The sequence below is a fragment of the Anolis sagrei genome, chromosome 1 (assembly GCF_037176765.1).
Source record: "Anolis sagrei isolate rAnoSag1 chromosome 1, rAnoSag1.mat, whole genome shotgun sequence".
In the NCBI taxonomy this organism is placed as follows: Eukaryota; Metazoa; Chordata; class Lepidosauria; order Squamata; family Dactyloidae; genus Anolis; species Anolis sagrei.
In genome coordinates, this window is record NC_090021.1 from 308,314,491 (window position 1) to 308,335,844 (window position 21,354).

A 21,354-nucleotide genomic window follows, 5' to 3' on the forward strand; every position below is an offset into this window, starting at 1 on the left:
TTGTCTGTTTCTCCCTCTTCTCCCTGTTCTTCAGTCTAAAAGCAGCCTTTATGATTAATTTAGCAGCCTGTGCTCCTTGGAGAGGGTGTTACTTTTGGAGGACTGTGACTGAAAGATGTGTGATTGGCTGGTCCCTGCTGTTGATCACACAAGGTTATGGAGGTGCTAAAATTCAAACAAGCATGTACAGTATTTCCCAGGGTGTTGTTGCTGCTCCAGTGAAAGAGAAGCATGTGCTAGACAAAACTAGGGATTCACAAGGAACTAGTCTTTATGTTCCCCAAAGGAGAACACTAGGATATTTTTGACTAGTAGGGAGGGGCAGGGAGTAGGCTGTTAGCAGTCTATTTGATTTATTCTAATGTGTGAGGATTCTGTAAGACCCATGTTATAGCAAGACCTTATGCTGATGTTCTTTAAAGCCAGCTTGAGTTCATAGGTACAACAAACAGCAGTTCATAGGTACAATAAAAACCAGACATGGTGGATTTCATGGTATTTGCAACACCGTGAGACTGTGGACTATCTTGGCGTTATTATTGCTACTTTCCCTTATAGGTCTTGAGTGACTGATTGATTTTATAAAAGAAATTCCTTCCTTGTGACTTGTAGCCTTGCCTTGTACTCATCATGTGCGAAACCAAACTGCCATAGATTTGCCTTCCAGTGACACTTTCAGTATGTTTCCTTGATAGAACAACCAACAGAAGATTACATTGGCTCTTCTGGCAGGGGACAGCTAAAAGATCAGAAGAAAGGTTAAATGCTTTGCTATGGAGTTAGACAATAGCATTTGTAGTTTAATACTTTTTTGAGTCTGAGTTTGCAGTGATATCCCTGTGGCAATGCTTGTTCAATTATCTTAATGCATATCTTGCAAATTTGGAATCTTGAGTTCTTTTGCCATTGAGAATTTGCGGATTTTAGTTTGATATTGCAGGGATGCTAAAAGCTAAATATTATTAATTATGCATTAAATTAAATTATTTCTTTATGACACTTCATCCTGAGAATTCTGGGATAGCCTACAAAAATTATTTACAGAGATACATAACATATGTAGAACGCTCAAGCATGACTAGCTAACTGAATGGCCAAATCCCATTGGCATCTTACACATAACACTTTCCCTTATGGAAACAGTTCCAATTTTTTTTCAATGATGAATATCATATTCAATTTAAGGTTATGAATGTGAAATTATGAACATGTTCCAGGGCACATGGAGATGTACACCATGTGCATGAACATTTTGGGGTCCATTAAATTGCATATTTGGGATTTGGTTCAGTAGTACATTGTTACTATTCAACACATAAGAAAAAAATTAAAACAAAAAAAAACCCCACAAGGCTTACCTACCACAATTAATAAGTAAATTCATATGTACAAATGTATACTATAGAACTGCAGTGTAAGAGTTTTAGCCGTTTTGTTTCAAAAATGCATTGCCCTCCAGTTTCTCAGTTGGAAATATAAGCTTGATTCATTTATATTACAGGAGGAGGTAGCTCCTCTAAGCAAGTACAAATGTAAAATACCATCTAGTCATTTCCATGCTATTATTTGTATATATTTTCATATAAATCTATTTGTCTAATATTATACTTCTCAGAAGGTAGGCGCTCCTTACCAGCTACCAAAATTGCTATATTTAGTGGGAGAAGGCATTTTTCTACAAGGTCCCAAAGGACATTTAGAAAAACTGCTGTAGCATTCAGCAAACATATGGCACTCATAGGCAAGTAGTACATATGGTGAAAAAAATCAGATGAAGGAAATATTAATTTGACATCAGTATAGCTCTTCTCTTAATTATCAATGTTCTTTCTTTTTTCTATTTTTAAATTTGTATTTCTTTGAGTGATTATTGGTCTTTCTATAAAAAAGTGATATGAATAACTGGGGTCTTCATCAATTGGTATCTAAATTCTCTATCAGTTTTGTGCTTCTTAATGTGATATCGTAAATACTTTCACTTAAAGCAGAATTGTACTGGATACCATTCACTTTCTATAATTCAGAAACACTCCAGCTTGGTTAAGCCATCCCTCTTGGCCTTTGGAGGAATTTCTTTGTGTTAACATTAGCCACAGGAGGGCTCCATTATTGTTCCCTCAAGATAAAGAAAACAGAGTGAAAGCTACAAGGAGAAATGGTAATTCACAAAATGCAAATCACAGAGGGAGCAAGTTCATGCAAAATAACCATAACTATATTTCCTGGTTTGCATGAGCCAGCAAGAGAAGAAAAGTCATGTAAAGCATTTTGCACTCAATCCTTTTCACTTCTGAAATAATGACAATTGAGCAGAATAACAATTGAACAGAATAGTCCTGTATTTTTGTTCTTTTGCTCGAGAGGGACAATCTATTTGGAATTTTAATTCTGCACTCATTAAAATGAAAAGTATCTACATACAAGTAGGTCTGTTTAGTCCTGATATGATGTCAGGTTCATATCCTAACCTCTGTGGTTTTTCTTCTACTACTACTATGATAATTCATGAACATTTTTCAGGAGAATTGGCACTTTTGTCAGCTGTGTGTTACACAGGGCACATTATTATTTGAAGGCATGTCAAATGATTTTCCAGTTGAGGGTGTTCTATATATGAAGGACTTCCTGTTTCAGGGTGGATCTATTCAGACATGTAACCTAGGGCTGGTCCAGTAGTGACTGAAGAGAGTCCCCATCTCCCAGTGACCACCCTAAATGTTGTGGTGCTCTCCAGCCATGACACACGTCCTGCCTATTCTCCATTGCATACTAAGATTTCTGCCAGGGTACTGGAATACCTAAAGAGAGAGAACAAATCTCCCTCCCCTCTCCATCCCTTCCCAGCACTCCCAGTCACCCTGGCCAATGTCACAGCACAGAACAGATAGGACCCCTGCAATTTCTGAACACTAACACAATACAGAGGGCAGTGTGGAATGGGACTGCATCCTGTGTCCTTGCACTACTTGAACTCAGGAAACATGGTTGGTTCCATTTGGGATGGCCCAACTACCCCCACAGACCCTAAATTGGGAGATAGTCCAAATTATGTGGCAAAAAGCAGGCTTTCCCCCAACTCTGGGTAACACAGAATCAGTTCCTTGCAGTGTTTGATCAAGCCTACCCTGACCTAAGTGGTCTGTGTAGATCATTGAGGGCCACAACAGGAAACATTGTTTTTGTTTTTATTTTTAATTTTTAAATTTTTAATTTTAGTTGTTAATGTATATTGTTTTTATATGCTGGGTTGTCAATTTTCATTATTGTTTTTGTGTTCAGGCATTGAATATTTGTCTTTTATGTTTAGAGATCTCCCTGAGTCCCTCCAGGGAGATAGGGTGGAATATAAATAAAGTTTTATTATTATTTTATTATTATAAAGAAATTTCTGTACAGTCAGTAAAGAAGATGAGGTTCTCACAGAGGTTCAATGACCCATATGCAAATGCATTCCAGATCAAATGTGTTTTATGAACATTTATTGTGTTCCTGGTTTTTATGTCAATTGTGTAAACACATATAATTGAATACTGGCATTAGGATTGCCTATTAATCATGTTTCCCATTATTATGTATGGCTGGGAAAAATGGACAGTGAAGAAAGGTGATGATTTGAAATGTGGTATTGAAGAAGGTTTCATGGGTACTATAGGCTGTTAAAAAGACAAATCAATGAGTCTCAGAGCAAAGCAAGCCTGAAGGAAGCAAGCCTAAATTGACACTGTTGTGTGTTAACTACATCATGAAAAGACATAGGAAGGACAATAATAATTGGGAAGATAGAAAGCTATAGGAAAATGGGAGAACTACATTTCCCATAGGTAAACCTAATCAAAGAGGCCATGGCCCTGAATCTACATGACTTGAGCAGGACTTCTCTTAAGGGTGAGGGTAGAATGACTTGGATCGCTCTCATTCATGAGGTTGCCTGACATCATAGTTGACTAGACAGCAGTTAACAATAAAAGGGATGTAAATCCTCCCTTTTCTTTTTCTTTCAAGACATATTTTTAAAAGCTACCTTGCTGGATGAAAAGGAGAAAGGTTTTTGTGTATTATCGTAAAGTATTTGCTTGTGAAAATCATGGAGTTGGAAGAGACTACAAGGACCATTTAGTCCTACCCCGCCAGTTAGGAATATATGGAAGCACTCCTGTCAGATGGCCATTCAGCCTTTGATTAGAAACCTCCAGAGAAGGAGGCCCCGTGTACACTGCCATATGAATAATCTATTTTCTGAATCCAGATTATCTGCATTGAACTGGATTATATGCAGTGTAGATCCAGCCATCGACTCCACTGCTCTCCAAGGCAACATATTCCACTATCAAACAATTTGTACCATCAGGAAGTTCTTCCTAATGTTTAGATGAAATCTTTTCTTGTAGGTTGAATCTCTTTCTCTGCTTCATAATCTCTTGAGCAACAGAAAACATGAATTTCAGGAAGAAGCATTTCTCTGGTTCTTTGCACTTTTAAAATCAATAATCTTGTCCTTCTGTGCTTGCTGGTTATGTGTATTTTACTTCATAAAAAGTAGTTTTGTGATGGAGGCTCTTACTTAAAATGTTGGGGAATGACAAGGGAAAAGAGCTTTTCAAAAATGTGCAGGATGTGACTTTTTTTGTGCAGGAGGTGTCAGCTTTTTTTTAACTGAGTGTTTCATCATGTTTATTATTTATTTAGGGCTTTTATATCCCGTCTTTTCTCAACCTCCACAGAGGGACTCAGGACGGCTAACAAAGTGGCACCCCATGGCACCCACATCCAAACATAAATATACAATTAACAGCAATGTAATAATAACAACAATATAAAACAGTATAAACAGTATAAAACTGTATAAACAATATAAAAACAATATAAAAACAGACAATGTTGAGACAGTCCTTCCCATCAAGAATGATTTTATGTATATTCTTTACAGCCCTGGTCTTCTTAGTCATGACAGTGATAATTCCAGCTAATGATCCCCCATGTGATCTAAAACAAGGAGGAGAAAATAGCTTGACGTGTTCTCCTTAAATGGAAAATGTCATAAACTGATTGGCATGTAGTGTGTGATTTTGCCTTTCTAGTTTCAATAGCAGCCTCCCATTCAAATATTAGGCAAAATAGGAAGTGTCCACTATTTTTTTCTGCTCTGCAAATCTGTCTCCCCTAAATTAGTAATCTGCTGTTTTCTTCAATATTTCGGTTTTAAATGTTGGAAGCAACACATTCATTCTATTTGCTTTCCAGGGGCTAATCTATACATGTTTTCCCTCCAACCTTTGGGGAGTTAATGGAAATAGAAATACATTATGAAATACAAAATTCCTGTTCCTCTGATTGCATGTTGAATCCACGAAGATTCATTTTAAAAAAAAAGTCTAGAGGGATCATCATATATCTGTGTTGCCAGGTGATTCTGTACATAGAGGAAAGAGCTAGCTGTAAATTACAGGACACTGTTTACTTTCTGGAGATGCTTGTAGGCTTCCTGGAGGCAATTGTCCAGCTATTGCTGGAAACAAGCTCTAAGACAAGAAGGATGTTTGAGTCTACCCAAAGATTCTGAAGTTCTTATGTGCATTCACAAGAATCCTAATTTCTCTAAGGACCTGGCTGTGAAAGCCACTCTTTTCCTGAGATATCAAAGGTGTGAATTTGATCTTTTGTACTAGCAGTATCAGAAAAGAAACAAGACTCTCCCACTTTAAGAAGGAGGACCTCTGTCCTTTGTATGACACCCACAGTTTATTTTGCATGGTGTCCTGTAGCTTGTAAAGCTGAATAAGTGACAAAAGAAAAATAGAAAGCTAAACACTCTGGTGGCTCTGAGCTTATCGACCAATCCTGTAAGCATTTCTGTTGGGCAAGAAAGTCAGGAGATAACTATGCATAGAAAGAGAGAAGAGTGATGCACGTGTTTGTGTATGTGGTGGGAAGGATTTTTGTACACTCAGATAGGAGAGCAGGGTTAAACTCTAGCTGCCTATGTGAAAAAAAGCTGCCTATTATCTGATAAAATGAAATGACGTGGGAGAAGGGATGCTGAAATATCTGGAAATAATTGGAAATTGCCGGTAGCTATATCTCCAGTGAGATGGTTACTTTTGTTATAGGTCCCACAGCACTATATTTACTTCTTCAGTGCTTGGCCTAATGGTGAGACTTGGGAATTTAGATTGATGAGATTGCAGAACAGCACTGGGATCCTTCCACTCAGTTCTAGAGATGTGTGGTTAATCTACTAGGAATGTAGCATGGAGATAGTTAATTTACAATCTCATCAGCTGGCATGCTGCTAATACAGAGTCTGCCAGAGCCCATCATATGATGCAGGACTACTTCTGGTGGGGCCCTGTTGGTCTCCAGCCCAGCAGCATTGCAGCAGTGCCCTAAGAGGGAATCCTGAGGATATGAGTAGTCTCCTGCATCCTCATTGATGCAGCACACAAGGAAGACAGCACACAAGGAAGACAGGGACATCTGGGAAAAGTTGTGGGATGGCAGCCCATGATCAACAATGGTAAGGGAACAAAGCTTGGCACTTCTAGAAAAAAAGTAAATCTAAGGGACAGCCTAGGACTTCCTCTAGCTGTGTGCCTGTAACTGCCAATCTAAATTCAAAATGGCCTTGGTCTTTAGGATTGGTTGTGGTAAGATATCTTTAAGAGCTCCCCTAAGTGGCAGCTTCCCCACTGCTAAGGCATGGTGTTTAGCATGAATTATTTTTTAAAGAAGCCATGCCTCAAGGCCTCTCATAATCTTTCATGTCATTGTGTCCCAAGAGAACAGGCTAATCTATTCTGAGGGCAAAGCGGTTGTCACTGATTTGTGATCAGTGTGTTGGTGATGTCCCAAAGTATTTCAGCTGCTTGATATTTGCCATGCAGTCTTCTCTCTTCACTTGCAGCATCTTTGTATGAAGCCTTTTCTCTCTTCCCAGTTGCATTCAGACATGTGTTGCTACCTTTTATGTAGCTGTCTACCTGTTGTGCTGGAAGACCATGTCCTGCTGATCTCTAGCTAGCAGGGTTTTTTTTGCTTCACTTGGAGTGTATTGGAGTGTGAAAGAGCAAGGCCACAGGAGGGCAATACTAGAAACCTGCAGGCCACACAGACACTGGCTGTCAGCACTTCTTGGTTAGTGCCACTATATGAGCAGCTATTTCCACAGAGCTATCTGTATCCTAGAGTCTTCGTCAAAAGCCCAAGTGGAGAGGAAGTCACACAATTCAGACAAGGTGCTCTATTCCTGTCTGTCACTCACAAATGTTTTCCACTGTCTTCATTTCTCCTTGTGCTGTGATTGTGCTGTGATTGTTTAAACATAGCCGAAGCAATTTGCAGACCCCTTAAATCTGCCAGTGTGAGAGTTATACTTTCCACTTTCAGGTTAATTTTCGTCCTTGTCTCTTGGTTTGTTCTGTTCCATTTTTGTCAAATGGCTAGTTCCAATGTTATTTTCCCATAACTATTATCTTTCAACAGATTAAGATGTGATTGGGGAGAATCCACATTTTAAAGGGGAGAAAAAGACTCCAGCCTAAAACCTCTATAGTGCTGTAAGTGACAGAAATTCTGAATGGTCTGATACACAAACCATACAGATTTCTCACTCAGATTGTATCACCTCACCAATTTCATTTTTAGCCTCATGCTTGGCTATCCAAGAGAAGACAAGGGCATCTTCTCTATCCTTTCTTCTGTGAAACATTAACTTGGTTATTTAAAAGGTCCAAGGAACAAGAGCTACAGCTAACTATCTGGTTCATGAAAGTTCTTAACTTCTCACGCCTGTCACATGGAAGAAGATGCAGTGTCGAAATTCTACTAGTAGATGACTGAAATCCAGTAGAAGAAAGAAGTACCCCCCCCCCCCCCCGCCCACATGGAGGAAAACCGATGCACCAACCATCTGTAGTGATCTGGCCATCCCTGCTGGCGCAGAGTGAGGCCTAGCCATGGAGTCAGGCTGCGCCTTGGACACACACTGTAGAATGGATGCAGTTTCACTCCACGTTTAACTTCAGAGGGGAGGCTATGGACAATGCCCAGCAGTCATGGCTGGCTCAAGACTTTCAATGCTAGGGGTGAAGGGAAGATGGAGGTGAAGGCAGGCAGGGAAGGAGGGAGGGAAGGAAGGAGGGAGGGAAGGAAGGAGGGAGGGAAGGAAGGAGAGAGGCTTGACTCCTTGCAGTGATTCTAAAACAGTAGACTTCAACTCCCAGAAGCCTCTGGTACCTTGGACAATGAGAAAAGAATCTGAGAATTTAAGTCCAAAACACTTAGCATTTCCCACTCTGTCTCTTCTGTTCCCTCCTTCTGGCCTCCAAGGCCACTGATCACCAGATGGCAGAGTGATCAGTGGCAACCACCTACCTGGGGTGTCCACTATCGATGCACTCTGGCTTCAGTGGGCGCTGTCTGCCGGCTACCAAGGGAGTCCAAGATTACAGTGGCAGTGGTGCCAGTGGTGGGAGAAGCGGGCACAGACCACAAGGGAAGGGGAACAAAGAAAGTACCCCGGGTGCCTAGGCTGGCTTTTTCACCCTAGATGGCAGAAGGCAAAGGGAGGGAGAAACAACAGGAGGCACCCCTAAAGCCAAGACCTCCCTAACAAGAAAGAAAGAAAGAAAGAAAGAAAGAAAGAAAGAAAGAAAGAAGATAGGAAGGCAAGGAGGAAAAGGGGGAAGGAATGAAGGAGGGGGGAGGAACAAAAGAGAGAAGGGGAGGGAAAAAGGAAGAAGAGAAGGAAAAAGGGAAGGAAGGAAGAAGAGAAAAAAGAAAGGAAAGAAAAAGGAGAGGAAAGGCAGGAAAGAAGTATAGAAGGAGGAAAGGAAATAAGTGAAAGAATAAAGGGAAGGAAGGAGAGAAGGGAAGAAGGAGAGAAAGAGGGAAGGAAGGAAGGAAGGAAGGAAGGAAGGAAGGAAGGAAGGAGAGAAGGAAGGATGGAATCAAAGAGCGAAGGAAGAAGTGAAAAAAAGAGGTAGAGAAGGAAAAAAGGAGAGAAAGTGGAAAGGAAAGAAAAAAGGGGCAGGGAATAGAAAGATACCACTCTTTCATAATAGTTCAGACAGCTACTTCTACTTCAAAAATTCTTACTATAGGTCACGGCAATGCATGGCAGGGCACAGCTAGTATCTCAAGTAAATGTATAAAGTGCACTTCCATAGCCATATACATTTAGGATAGCATGTCTTTCACACTAACATTTGTGAAACAAGGAGGAAAGCTTGGAAGTTCATCAAGTTACTTCAAGTGTGATGTTAAGTCTAAACATCTGAAAGAGGCATGGAAAGAGAGGAATGGAGATTGCTTAAAAGATACTTTTTTCTGGGTTGATGTTTGTAGTGATACTTCCAGTTATGCATTTTGAATATTTTAATAAGAAGTAACCAAATTCTCCCTAAATGAAAACAGAAAATTCTCCTTCAGTTTTCACATTTCCCTATGTTTCATAAAGTGGTTGTCTCATCAAAATACGCCTATACAATTGACCATATAAAAAGATTGCATACAAATGCCATAGGATCAGGAAAATTATTTGCATATTTCAGAAGAGTCCATATGAATTTGTGTGTGTATGATAACATGCGTAGAAATGCATATGCATATGTGAGTGTACAATATAAATTATTCACACCCCAATTCAGAAATGAGATAGATTAAACTTGAACTTTTTTTAAAAGGAACATAATAAAAATGAAGCAGACAGATTTGTCTGTCCTTATTTATTTCTGTTGCAGAGGCAACCTGTGTATGTGTGCATTTCTAGCTTGACAGAGGCCAGGTGGATTTGTGTGACACTCTGTCTTCAGACTCACAATTGTTGGTTGCTCACAAATAGGCTATATCTTTTCTCTGCCCATTTCTCCTTGTATGCACATACAGGATCTGACACTTAAATGTCAATGTAGTGATGAGAAACAAAGGGGAAGTGTGTTGTGTGCAATGACAGTTTTGCCCATTTATGGGAAAAAGGTTATCCTTTGAATCAAGCCTTTGTTTACAGGCTGCTGGCTTGCAGATGTCCAGTTTGCTGAAACGTCTTCTGTAACAAATATTTCAGATGTTTCTAATAGACTCCATTTTGCAGAGAAAAGAAGAGATTCAGATCACAACTAGGCAAGGATTTCATTCTACTCTTTTATGATCACCACAAAGGAATATCTACCAGTATTCAAGTTCATAGAATCATAGAGTTGGAAGAGACCTCGTGGGCCATCCAGTCCAGCCCCCTGCCAAGAAGCAGGAAAATCACATTCAAAGCACCTCCCTCATCATCCTCCCTGTATGTGTGCATGTGGGTGTGTGTAGAGAGAGAGAGAGAAATGGCATACATTTACTGTATTTCTTTGATTCTAAGATACTATTGATTGTAAAATGAACACTAATTTCAGTACTGTCAACAAAATACATAAGATGCACCCCATTTTTAGAGATGTTTATATAGGGAAAAAGTGTTCTTAGAACCAAAGAAATACGGTATCTAGAAAAGGCTAATGATCCATACAGTGACAGATCTATAAAATGCCTTGGAGATACCACTGTATTTTAGAAAAACATAAAATACATTTCAATTGTTTATCAATATCATGATGAAATTAGTTTGTATCTTGTAATGAAGGTCACCTCCCAGAATCCTTCTTTGTGATGTGCTAATATTGATTAATAGAATGTTTTATTTTTTTAAAAAAGAAAAATAAATTTTTACTGTTGCTTTTATTTTCTAGCAGACACGTTTTACATAAAATTCCCCTTTTAAGTTAGTGATTCACACTTCCTGCCACAAACTAGTATTTTAAAGAGCAGCTTTGGCAAAGGAATGTAATGAAACAACCCACAGGATAGTAGTAGTAATAATAACAATAAAAATAACCCCAAATATATACCACAATCACAGCTGATTTGCACATTTCACAAAAACTATGGGGGACAGGAAGGAAAGAGAAAATCCACCAAGCCCTTGTGTTCTCAGTGCTTCAAGGAGTGGCCCTCTTCACCATCTCTGTTCAAATCTGTGTGGGATTTCTGGTAGAGGACAGGCTTCACATGATGTGCAGGCTCTGGATGGAGGACTCCAGGGTCTTGAAGTCCCAGATAGTCATTGCTCCATCAATGCCAGTGGTGCAAAACTGCGACAATCTCATTTGTCCACCTCATAAATAGACACTTGGGTGATGCTGTTCTGGTGCAGGGTGTCCAGAGCAGTGTTGCGATCCTTGATAGTGGCTCTTTTGTCCTTGTTACGGAAGCGTTCCATGACCGAAATATTGCGCTGGATGCTCTGCTTGGGGATGTCCAGCTTAGAGATGAAGGTGAGGGCACTGCGGTCATCACAGTTGAAGAGCATTGGGCAGCAATCATGGCCAGCAGCCACCACACTGTTCTCACTCAGCAGAGGGAGGAACTCCGTTTTCAGCTGCGAGACCATCATGTTTTTGGAGGCATCTGCAACTGACACAGTGCTGTCGTGGCTAACCCAGGCAAGGTGGTTGCCACTGGCGGGAAAACTGACGCTGTGGACCCAGCCTCCACTCCCTGCACTGCCAAATTCAGCTATCAGCTGCCCAAAAGGTATTTTGGAGCCCCAAGGTGTGCTAGCCGGTTTCTCATCCACTTCCTTAATGTAGGCAGAAAACACCCTCTTTCCAGCTTCTTTCCAGTCTCTTTCCAGCCTCCAGCCAATCTCTCTCCAACCTGCAACCTCCAAACTCCAACCTCACTCCAACCTCAAGGAATACAATGCTTTATTATTAATGATCACCATTATTATAAACTAACATTAGGAAAATGCTTGCAATATTTGTCATTCATATACATACAAATGCATTCACAATTGGCTGGTTGGTTAGTTTTATTTTTGCAGATTAACTTCATTTTATCTTTTCAACAAGACTGTTGACCAGTGCTGGATTCCCCACTTACCCTCTCACAAAGGTTTCGTGACTGCGTATTTCCTGTAGCAGATGGAAAACAGCAGCATCATGTCGCAATGTGGAAATGCTGTAGTTCCTGGGGAGGGAAACATTTGTCTTACATGCCATTGGGATAATTTTCCAAGGACTCTATAAACTGGTACTTTCTAGGTAAGTGGATCCCAAACCAAAAGTGGCTGGAGCCACTGTGTTATATCCTTCATTTCTTTTCCAGTATTCTTTGTTTTAGTTACCCCTTTCCCTCGCTTTCATTGCTTTTCTGAGTTTCTCTATACTTACTAGGATTTCCTTTATGCTAGTATGCATAGGATTTCCACAACAATTTAGAAATATCTCCTAGAATACAGTTTAGGGGAAAGGGTTAAGCCCAGTTAGTGCAGCAAATTGGTGATTGTAGCCAAATATCTGTATGACCAGGGTCTACACCCCTGCATATATACTAGTATAATACGCACCCTTATAAGATTATATTTGTGACATGTATGGATCACATTACATGAGTGCAAGTGGCAGGATGATAGCCCACAGTGGACAGAGTTCACATTCCCTTGGAGAAACACAATGATTTGTGTGTGATCCAGGATTGTCAAAGTGGGTGCATGGACAAAAGCACCAAATAATTTCTGATGGGAAAATATCCCAGAGGCAGATATTGTTCTTTGTTGGTAGTGACTGTGAGACAGCAAACTGAATCTTTTATGGGAACAAGTCCTAGGCCTGTTTGAGCAGTTAGTAATCTGATCCTGCCTAAAGTGGCTTTACAGGTCAGGCTCACTGGGTCAAGGGGTTAATCTTTGTAGCTTGGTGTCTTCTACTCAATCCTGTGCATTATTTACCCCTCCCCAGGGAAGCCGCAGGAAATCTAATGGAAGAGAAAGCGATTAACAGTCTTGTCAGGAAGGCAGCAGATGGCCCAAGGATGCTGCCCAGTCTGTGGAGAAATGCTCCCTGGGATTCCAGTGCTGATTTTGTTGCTGTTATGGCTGTTGTTATATATCTGTATGTTTGCAGAGAGATAATTGCACCCAATGATGGAGTTTGCTCGCCCCATCTTTTCAATCCTGTAGTGTGACTGCTGCTCTATTTTCTACTTGGCTGGGCTTTACTGCAGACCTGTCGAGCCAAAGCTCACTCTGATTGATTTCCCCCCTTTTATTCTTTAAGAAAAGAGATTGCCAAAAGCTGGCATTATGGCAATGAAGCCAAAATATATAATTACTAAAAGATTGTGGAGAGGGGAAGGGGAAAAAGGAACATTCCTCTGGGGACAGCTGATTGCCCACATAACATTTGCCACTTCTTTCCTCTGTCTCCTCTAAACTTAAGAGGTCTCACAAACTGCGGGTTTTGTACATGCCCACCAGAGGCTCATTCCTTTCTCCATATTTTCTGTAGAAAAGGTACCAATGTCTGCTTTTTGTTGTCCCTTCTTTGTCAGCTGATAACTTGGGTTAAAGTCTTGCATGAGCAGACCTAGTTACAGAGATATCTCTGTAATTTGTTTCCTCAGGCAATACCCCAAACCTAACCTCGTAAGCAGTGTGGTTCTTTCTTTTTATGCCATTTCTCTGTTCATAAAGATGCACTGGGACACACTGCATATCCAACTACTGGAAAAGAGTTGGATGCATCCCTGCTGATCTCTCTGCTCACTTTAAATATAGGAATTCCCATGTTGGATGAAGGTGACTGCTTAAAAGGAAAAAAATGGAAGGAACATTTGGTTCCTTCCAACTTGTACACCGACTGCAAAATGGTTTGAGTTGGACTTAAGCCATCATAATTCATGAATAAAACACCGGCTATGATTTATAGGGAAAGCTGGATCTGTCAGTTTTGCTCTATCCTACTTATAAAAGAGGACATCTCATATTCTTTCCAGGTAGTAACAAGAAAGTTACATATTTTGGGAAATTATTGGAAATTATGAACTCAAATTCTTAAGCATCTGCACTAGCCAAGGTCAGTAGGTATAGTTATTACCAATACAAAGAGAAGCATGCTATATCTGCCTGCCATGAGCTCATAAAATGTGGAGCCACTGGGGGAAAATGAGCTGACATTCTTAATTTAGTCCCACAAATATGGCTGACATGTGGATTTAAGATCAAACTTTTATGAGCTAAGCATTCAGATCTATTTATTGAATAGACAAATAGTTTGCCTTTTCTCTCAAGTGCTTTGTCTTGCATTTAGGAGGAAGTATGAATTTAGGGAAGGGGGAGTTCTTAAAAAAACAAACAAGGCTTCTACCTGTCTCTCATGATTTGCACAACTGGAGGAGTTAAAGTTCTTACTATGTCCACATGCAGCACTTCCAGGACTAATTAAAAAGATGAGCCTCTCTTGAGAGCCAGTCATCATTCCTGCATTAATAGGTGAGGACAAGAGCCTAATCTCATAAAGACATGGAACCACAAGATGACCTAAGCTCAATATCTTTTCATTACTAGTCCTCCTGAATCATGATGTTGATGAAATTTAGAAATATCAGGTTCCCAACCTGAATCTCACATGCTCATAATTCTCATAATTATTTTGAATAAGGCATCCATACTCTGACACTCTTCTTTGTAATTAATAACATGCATTTTGAGTAGGGAAGGGAAAATCTGTTAGTTTTCCTTTCTTCCACATTCAGGTTTTTAAATGTCAAGATACTTTTCTTCAAATTATGAAGAAAACGTTGCTCAATTTTGATGAAAAACTGTTTCCCCCCTCCCTCAAAGCTCCATATTTATCTAGTTTGGGTATATTGTTTCATGGATGGTAATATCTCATTTCCAATGCATCACAGTGGACAGGTCCTTCCTAAATTCATCATATCATCTACCAGGAACTTATGATGTGCCTGTCATGAGGTTCCACATCCAAATGTGAAGTCTGTCTGTTCCAAGGTAATCAAGTGTATGGACTGTGTGCACATGGGAACAATACCAATCATTTCAACTATCTGCATCAGACAAGATATGTCTTTCTAGGAATTTCTATGTCCCCCAGGTATTTCTATGGTATATGTCCACCACAGAGTTGCCTCAGAAACCTATAAATGTATGAAAGAAGATCTTCTGTGGGAATTTTATAGGACCTCCAGGACAACTCTACATAAACTTCAAGCAGAAGCAATTCATTTCAATAGGGTTTTCTATGATCCAGCATTTCCACAATAAGTTCAGGAACATTTTGTGAATACAGGGAGTTGCACTGCACTAGAAAAGTGCTTGGACATTTTTCTTCCTCCCCCTGCCAACCCAGTCACAAACCAATATAGAAGTAGAATCGAACAAACTTAAGAATTCAAAGAGAAACCGAAACTGGTTGGTTCATCCATCGTTATGAGATAGAAGTACCTTTTCATACCAAGCCCATCTATTTAAGGGAGTTCTTATTTTGCACTTGCAAAATAACATTTTCCCAGATTAGAAGCACAAAGTAAGAAAATGCAGCTTGAGTTACTCCCTCCCACCGACATCCTTTTTTTTTTCCCCCTATGGAGGGAATTAATCTTGGCCATGTATATTGAAGTGGAAGAGGTCAGGACCAACCAAATTTTTACCAGTTCATTGTAAACGATGTCTTTGCTGAAAACTAATCTTCTTTTATTTCACCCTGGTTCCTATAATTTTTTTTTCCATAACACACCAGGCAATAGTTAAGGGCTCCCTGGAGAAGACACAAGTGCTGGCGATATGACTAGGTCTGGTGGTCTTATGGAGAAGGCGGTCTTATGGAGAAGGTGGTCTTATGGAGAAGAACTGGTAACAAGACATAAGGGAATGAGGACTGTCTTTACCAACCTTTTGGATGTGTTTGAATTCAAATGCTCTGTGGAAGTTTGTGAGCTTATGAGTTTATTAAGGAAAGGAAGGAAGAAAGGGGGAGGCAACAGCACTGGGGCAGTTAAAATACTGCACCATTCTATTTCAGGAGGCGTAAATCTCTCCACTCCAAAAGAGATGTTGTGTGTGCATGAGGGAAAGAAGGAGAGCATTAAAGCCAATGCATCACAGTGGACAGGTCATTCCACTGAATGAAGCTCAGCTCCTGAGTGTTTGGAGATTAGAAGCAGCAATAATTTCTGGCTGCCCTGCTTTATGTTAATGTGGCAGCTTGCGGTTGTATATTTCTGCTGAGAGGTTCACTTCTGCCAAGTTTAATTCGAACTGCAGTGGAAGCACCAAGGCCCCCTTGTATCGACAGCTGGCTATTGCAGGTTTGAATGGAGGCCAATGAAACCAGGCACAACCTATTGTTTCTCTTACATTGGAATCACTTCCTGTGTTTCACTTGTAGCCAGGGCTTAAAGCAGGAATGGGCGTGGGAAAGGAGAGAAGATAGAAACTTCATAGCTGCATCCTTTTTTGTTCCACTACTTAGAAATATAAGAAAATACAAATAAGAGAATTGTCTTGCTGAATTACCATTGGGTTCAGTATTGTGTCTCCTGAAGAAGCCATCCACTTGCTTCTGGACGCTTGTGAACAAGACGTGATTATGATCATGACTGCTGCTTCTTGTGATTGGCACACTGGGTGCAGTGCCTAAAGACCTTGGCCTGCACTTACACACAATCGGCACTGGCAAAATTACCATCTGTCAGCTGCAAAAGGCCACCCTACTGGGATCTGCACGCATTATTTGCCGATACATCACACAGTCCTAGACACTTGGGAGGTGTCCGGCGTTTGATCCAATACAACAGTCAGCAGAGTGATCTTGTTTGCTGTGTACTAATCTTATGTTTTAAGTAATAATAATAGTAGTAATAATAATAGACCTATAAATGGTACATGAATTCCAGCACATTAGTTATATATTTCTGTAATATTCAAGATCTGAAACAAAACATAATGTATTTAATATAACTATTGCATGTTATGCCACCGACTTTTATTTATTTATTTACAGTATTTCTATACCACTTTTCTCACCCCTAGGGGGACTCAAAGTGGGTTTTTTTATTCCTCCCCACTTCATGTTTTCAGTTTTCAGTCCCCTCCCCCCAACAAAAAAAGAGGCAAAGGAGAGAAGCAACAATCCCCTCTCCTTATTTTTTTTGACTCTGCACTGCAAATAAGCAACAAGATGACAGAATAGTGCAAGCAGGAAGAAACTAAATCCTTGCCAGAAATTAGGGCACACTTTCTCTGTTTCCAAAGAAGAGGCAATTGAAAGTGATATGAATCCAGAGGCTACAAGGCTGCCTTGGGCAAAGTTTGCTGTTTGTTAGTAGGTCATGGACTTCAACATTACAAATTAAGAACATAGGAGTTGCCTTGCTAGGTCAAACCAAATGCCTGTTTAATCCTACTTACCATCTATAGCACTGGGCTATACTATAGTTTAATTCAAATAGCCACTTCTGTTGTCTTTCAATGGACAATGAAATTCTGCCATTTATAAGTACAGAATGACCTCCATATCCCCAGAAGATACATTGCTGGGCTTCACATGGATAATAGTGAAGCTATTGGAATTAAAAACTTTTGGCCTGGGAATGCCATTGGAGGACTTAGAAAATGCATAGCAAGGGCATATTGTGTTTAATGTGGATAAGTAAAACCACAGGTACTGGTCCCACAGATGCATGACGGGGGGGGGGGGGGATAGACTATATGTCCCACGTGGTCTTTTCCAACTCTATTATTCTATTCTGTGCTTCTAAGGGGCATACTATGTATAAAACTTAAGGTCTTCTAATTTAGCCCCTCTGTTTCTGAACCCTACTCTGAATCCCCTTCTTCAAAAAAGGAGAAGAATGAAAATTGAATTTTTAGACACCCTTGTTAATGATATAAAAAAGAATTAGTATGGCACTGTCTTGGCATTTGATACAAAATTAATGCTTTTCTTGTTAAATTTATAATGTGGGCTTTCTGAAGTGCTAAAACTGCTAAAAGGGCTCTTTCAGGGAAGAAATCTGTCAGTCAGATTTATGTCACACAGACGGTTTCTAGGAGCTCATCTTCAATGGCAACCTAGCAGGAACTCTGACGGGAACTCAAATGCTAGATTTCAAATGGGTCTCTTTTGGGGAGGATATGCTAAACAGTGCAGGGAGAGTTCAGGGCTAAATAGCAGGTCCTCACACAATATACAACTATAGTTGCTCTGTTATTATCATTGGTTCATACAAGAATAATGGATTTGTTTGCTTCACACTCATGAGATTAAAGAATTGAAAATGTTTTTACCACACCAGACAAGAACTGGAGAAGCTTTTTTTGCATATTATTATATGGGTTTGGGTTTTGCCGATTTGTGATGTTTCTGAACAATAACATAATTTGTTTTAGCAGAGTTTTGAGGGGGGGAGAGGGAGAGAGAGGGCAAGATGTACCAAAATACTGAACACAAATACATCAACTTTGCATCAATTATTTTCTTGGCAGAGATTCCCATTGTGTGGGGAAAAAAACCCCTTTCACTCATTAGGGATGTAAATAATTGTTATTCTTTATATCCCTAATGTATATGAATTACTAATTGCACTTGCTGGCCATCTCTCTGCTAGTTTATTGGTAGTATTAATGTTCTGACTGCAAAGTTTCCATGCTTCAATGTCATTTACTATAGACAATATTAAAGTGAAGATTGGTTTAACCACATATAACTTTTATTTTTATATGTGTTTGTTGTTGTTTGTACTGTCTTTAAAATGTTGTGAGCTGCTTTGGATCCTATTCAAGTAGAAAAGCAGGATATAAATAAAGAATTATTATTATTAAGTGTCGGGTTGTAGGTTTTTCGGGCTGTATGACCATGTTCTCTCCTGATGTTTCATCTGCATATGTGGCAGGCATCCTCAGAGGTTGTGACCCCACAACCTCTGAAGATGACTGCCACAGATGCAGGTGAAATTGCCCAACCGCCCTCTGGTCAGACATTTGAGGACACTGCCCACATCACTGTGGATGTTTATGCATGTAATTTAATAATATAATAACCTTATCAAGAAGATTAAAACTTATTATGAGAGGTAACTTGATTCAGATGTTTGCCTACAACTCCCATCAGCCACACCCAACAAGGCCAATGGTATGGAACTGTGTTCTGGAATCTATAAACCAAAATATTAGGAGGGCTGAAGGCTACCCACACTTAACCTATTAGATATAGGATTGCTGCTCCATACAGCAGTCACATGATGCCTTGTTTTCATAAAATTTCATTTCAAAATCTTATTCTGAAAGAGAGATGGATTCAGCCATGGGCCGTTTCAATAGGAGATAATAAGGACAGTATGCAAAATGCATACTCTATCATTGAGCTTTATATCAACCCCTTTACATCCATTTTCATATTTTCTTTAACATCCCTAAAGGAATGAAGAAGGTGTCCAGCATTATAGTATTAAAAGAGAGTGGGCTATTATTTTCTTTTCTTTTCCAGAAGATTCGATCCACCAGCATCTTCAAACTGTACAGCTAACATTTCTCAGATTTGTGTTTTCCTTCTGTTATTTTTTTTAAAAAGATGTCACTAGAAGATATTCCCAATTCCAGGATAATGACCACCATTACAAGTATTACTTGGCTGCTTGCATTAAAGGTTCTCATCTTTTACCTTCCCCAGGAAAATATTATGTCAGTGACCAATTGCATCATAAATGCCCTAGTAATCAGAGTAATAAAGGCCACTTATGAATATCCTACTACCTATATAATAGGGGAATTTATCAATTCTAAAAATCTGTATTGATTCAGGAGCCACTTTCTTTCATCTTCTAATGCAGAAAAATTAAAAAGTCCTCTGTGTGAGAAATTATATATGCAGTCATCAATAGAAATGTGACCATTCACTAGGCATGTGCTTACTTTGCAGGTAGTATAAATGATTGGTTTCAAGGGCTATCAGTACAGGGCCTTTTGCTAGAATCCATCTTAGGAGAGAGAGAGACAACTTCATAGAAGATAAAGACACCCATTATTTTGGTGGGTGCTTCCAGAGGTACTCTTTATTGAACAGTCGCCTTGTCTCACTAATGAAATTTTACGTGGGACTCAAATTTTATACTTAGCATTACTCTTTTTCTAAATGTTGCTTCTCTCCTTTTCCCCCCTTTCTACAATAAAATTCATTAAATAAGAAAATCATAGCAGCTATGCTGTAACAGTGCCTTTGGTTTGGCAGAACCACGCCAAGCTTGAATGACTAGAATATTTAGGTTATTATCCGATAATAAAAGTGTGTGTGTGGGGGGGGGGGGGGGGGAGGGGGAGGGGGAGGTGAATGGTAACAGGAAGAGAGGAAAGACTGGAGGACTGTATATTGGCAATATATATCCTGGAGTGTTAGCAAGACTTTCAACCATCTGGACTTTATAGACTTAAACTGGTTTAAATTAGTTTAGAAGACTGTGTGTCTATGTATGTGTGTGTATATATATGTGTGTGAAAGTGTTCTAAATACCTTGAAGACATCCAATCTCATCTGTAAACTAGACAGGATCAGGCCTGGTTAAAACTTGGAGGGGAGACTGCTAAGGTGCTGAAATCTATATTGCTCGTCATTTCATAGAATCATAGAATAATTGAGCTGGAAGAGACCTTGTGGCCCATCCAGTCCAACCCCTTGCCAAGAAGCAGGAAAGCATTTCTTGCCTAAGACAACTGTGAGTGTAACTGGACAAGTAACTTGAAAGCATACAGAAGTATGTGTGTGTGTGTGTACGTAATCAGGAATAAATAAACAATTGTAAAGGACAAAAGGAAAACATCTCCCCGGTGCCTCTTGAGCATGTTTTGGTATGTTAAAGATTATTTAATCTTACCTTCGACTGCCATTTTGGCTGATCTTTGGGTTGGTTTAGGGCAAAAAAAAGTCTCAAAAGCAATGCACATAATTAAAAAAAATTGGGGGGTAGGGTTTGATGGGACCACACAATGGAGTCACAAGGATGACGTGCAGTCAGTAGGACAGTTCTAATATGACTAGATTACTAGAATTTCTATGGTACATTGCATTACATAATCAGTTAAGTGATGGCCGCTGGGAAGAATGCTACACTAAGCTAATGTGCCTCCACACACACAGTAATTTTGCCCCTGCCTTAAAAATTGCTGGAGAGATTTGCACCCTAGATGAAACCCCCGGAATTTGGCCAAAGATGTCCTTTTTCAGACTTCTGGCCTAGGTTTGTATCTACTTTCAGGTTTCTCTATCAAAATTCATGAATCTACTTCTGTTTTAGCAAGAATCTATCTTTTCTTTAGTAGAGGAGTGAGCAAAATATATGTAGCTGGGAGGAAGGAATGTTATCAGTTTATTTGTTAGTAACAGACTTAAAGTACTTCAGACTATTCCTAAATAAAATATGAATGTATCCCCCATCTACATCTCAATCAAACCAAAAATTTCATCTGTGTACTTAATAAATCCATCTGTACAGATGGAAGTACCACCTCCTCATCCCTTCATTCAA

The 21,354-nt window shown here is 39.6% G+C and overlaps 1 protein-coding gene and 1 pseudogene across 47 annotated transcripts in view; one reads left to right on the forward strand and one right to left on the reverse strand.

The window, feature by feature from the left end:
• NRXN3 (neurexin 3) overlaps positions 1-21,354 on the forward strand; it is a 1,474,105-nt gene that overhangs the window by 735,283 nt on the left and 717,468 nt on the right. The gene's annotated exons all lie outside the window — the stretch shown is intronic.
• Positions 10,855-21,354, reverse strand: part of LOC132761763 (actin-related protein 2/3 complex subunit 1A pseudogene) — a 101,160-nt pseudogene continuing 90,660 nt past the window's right edge.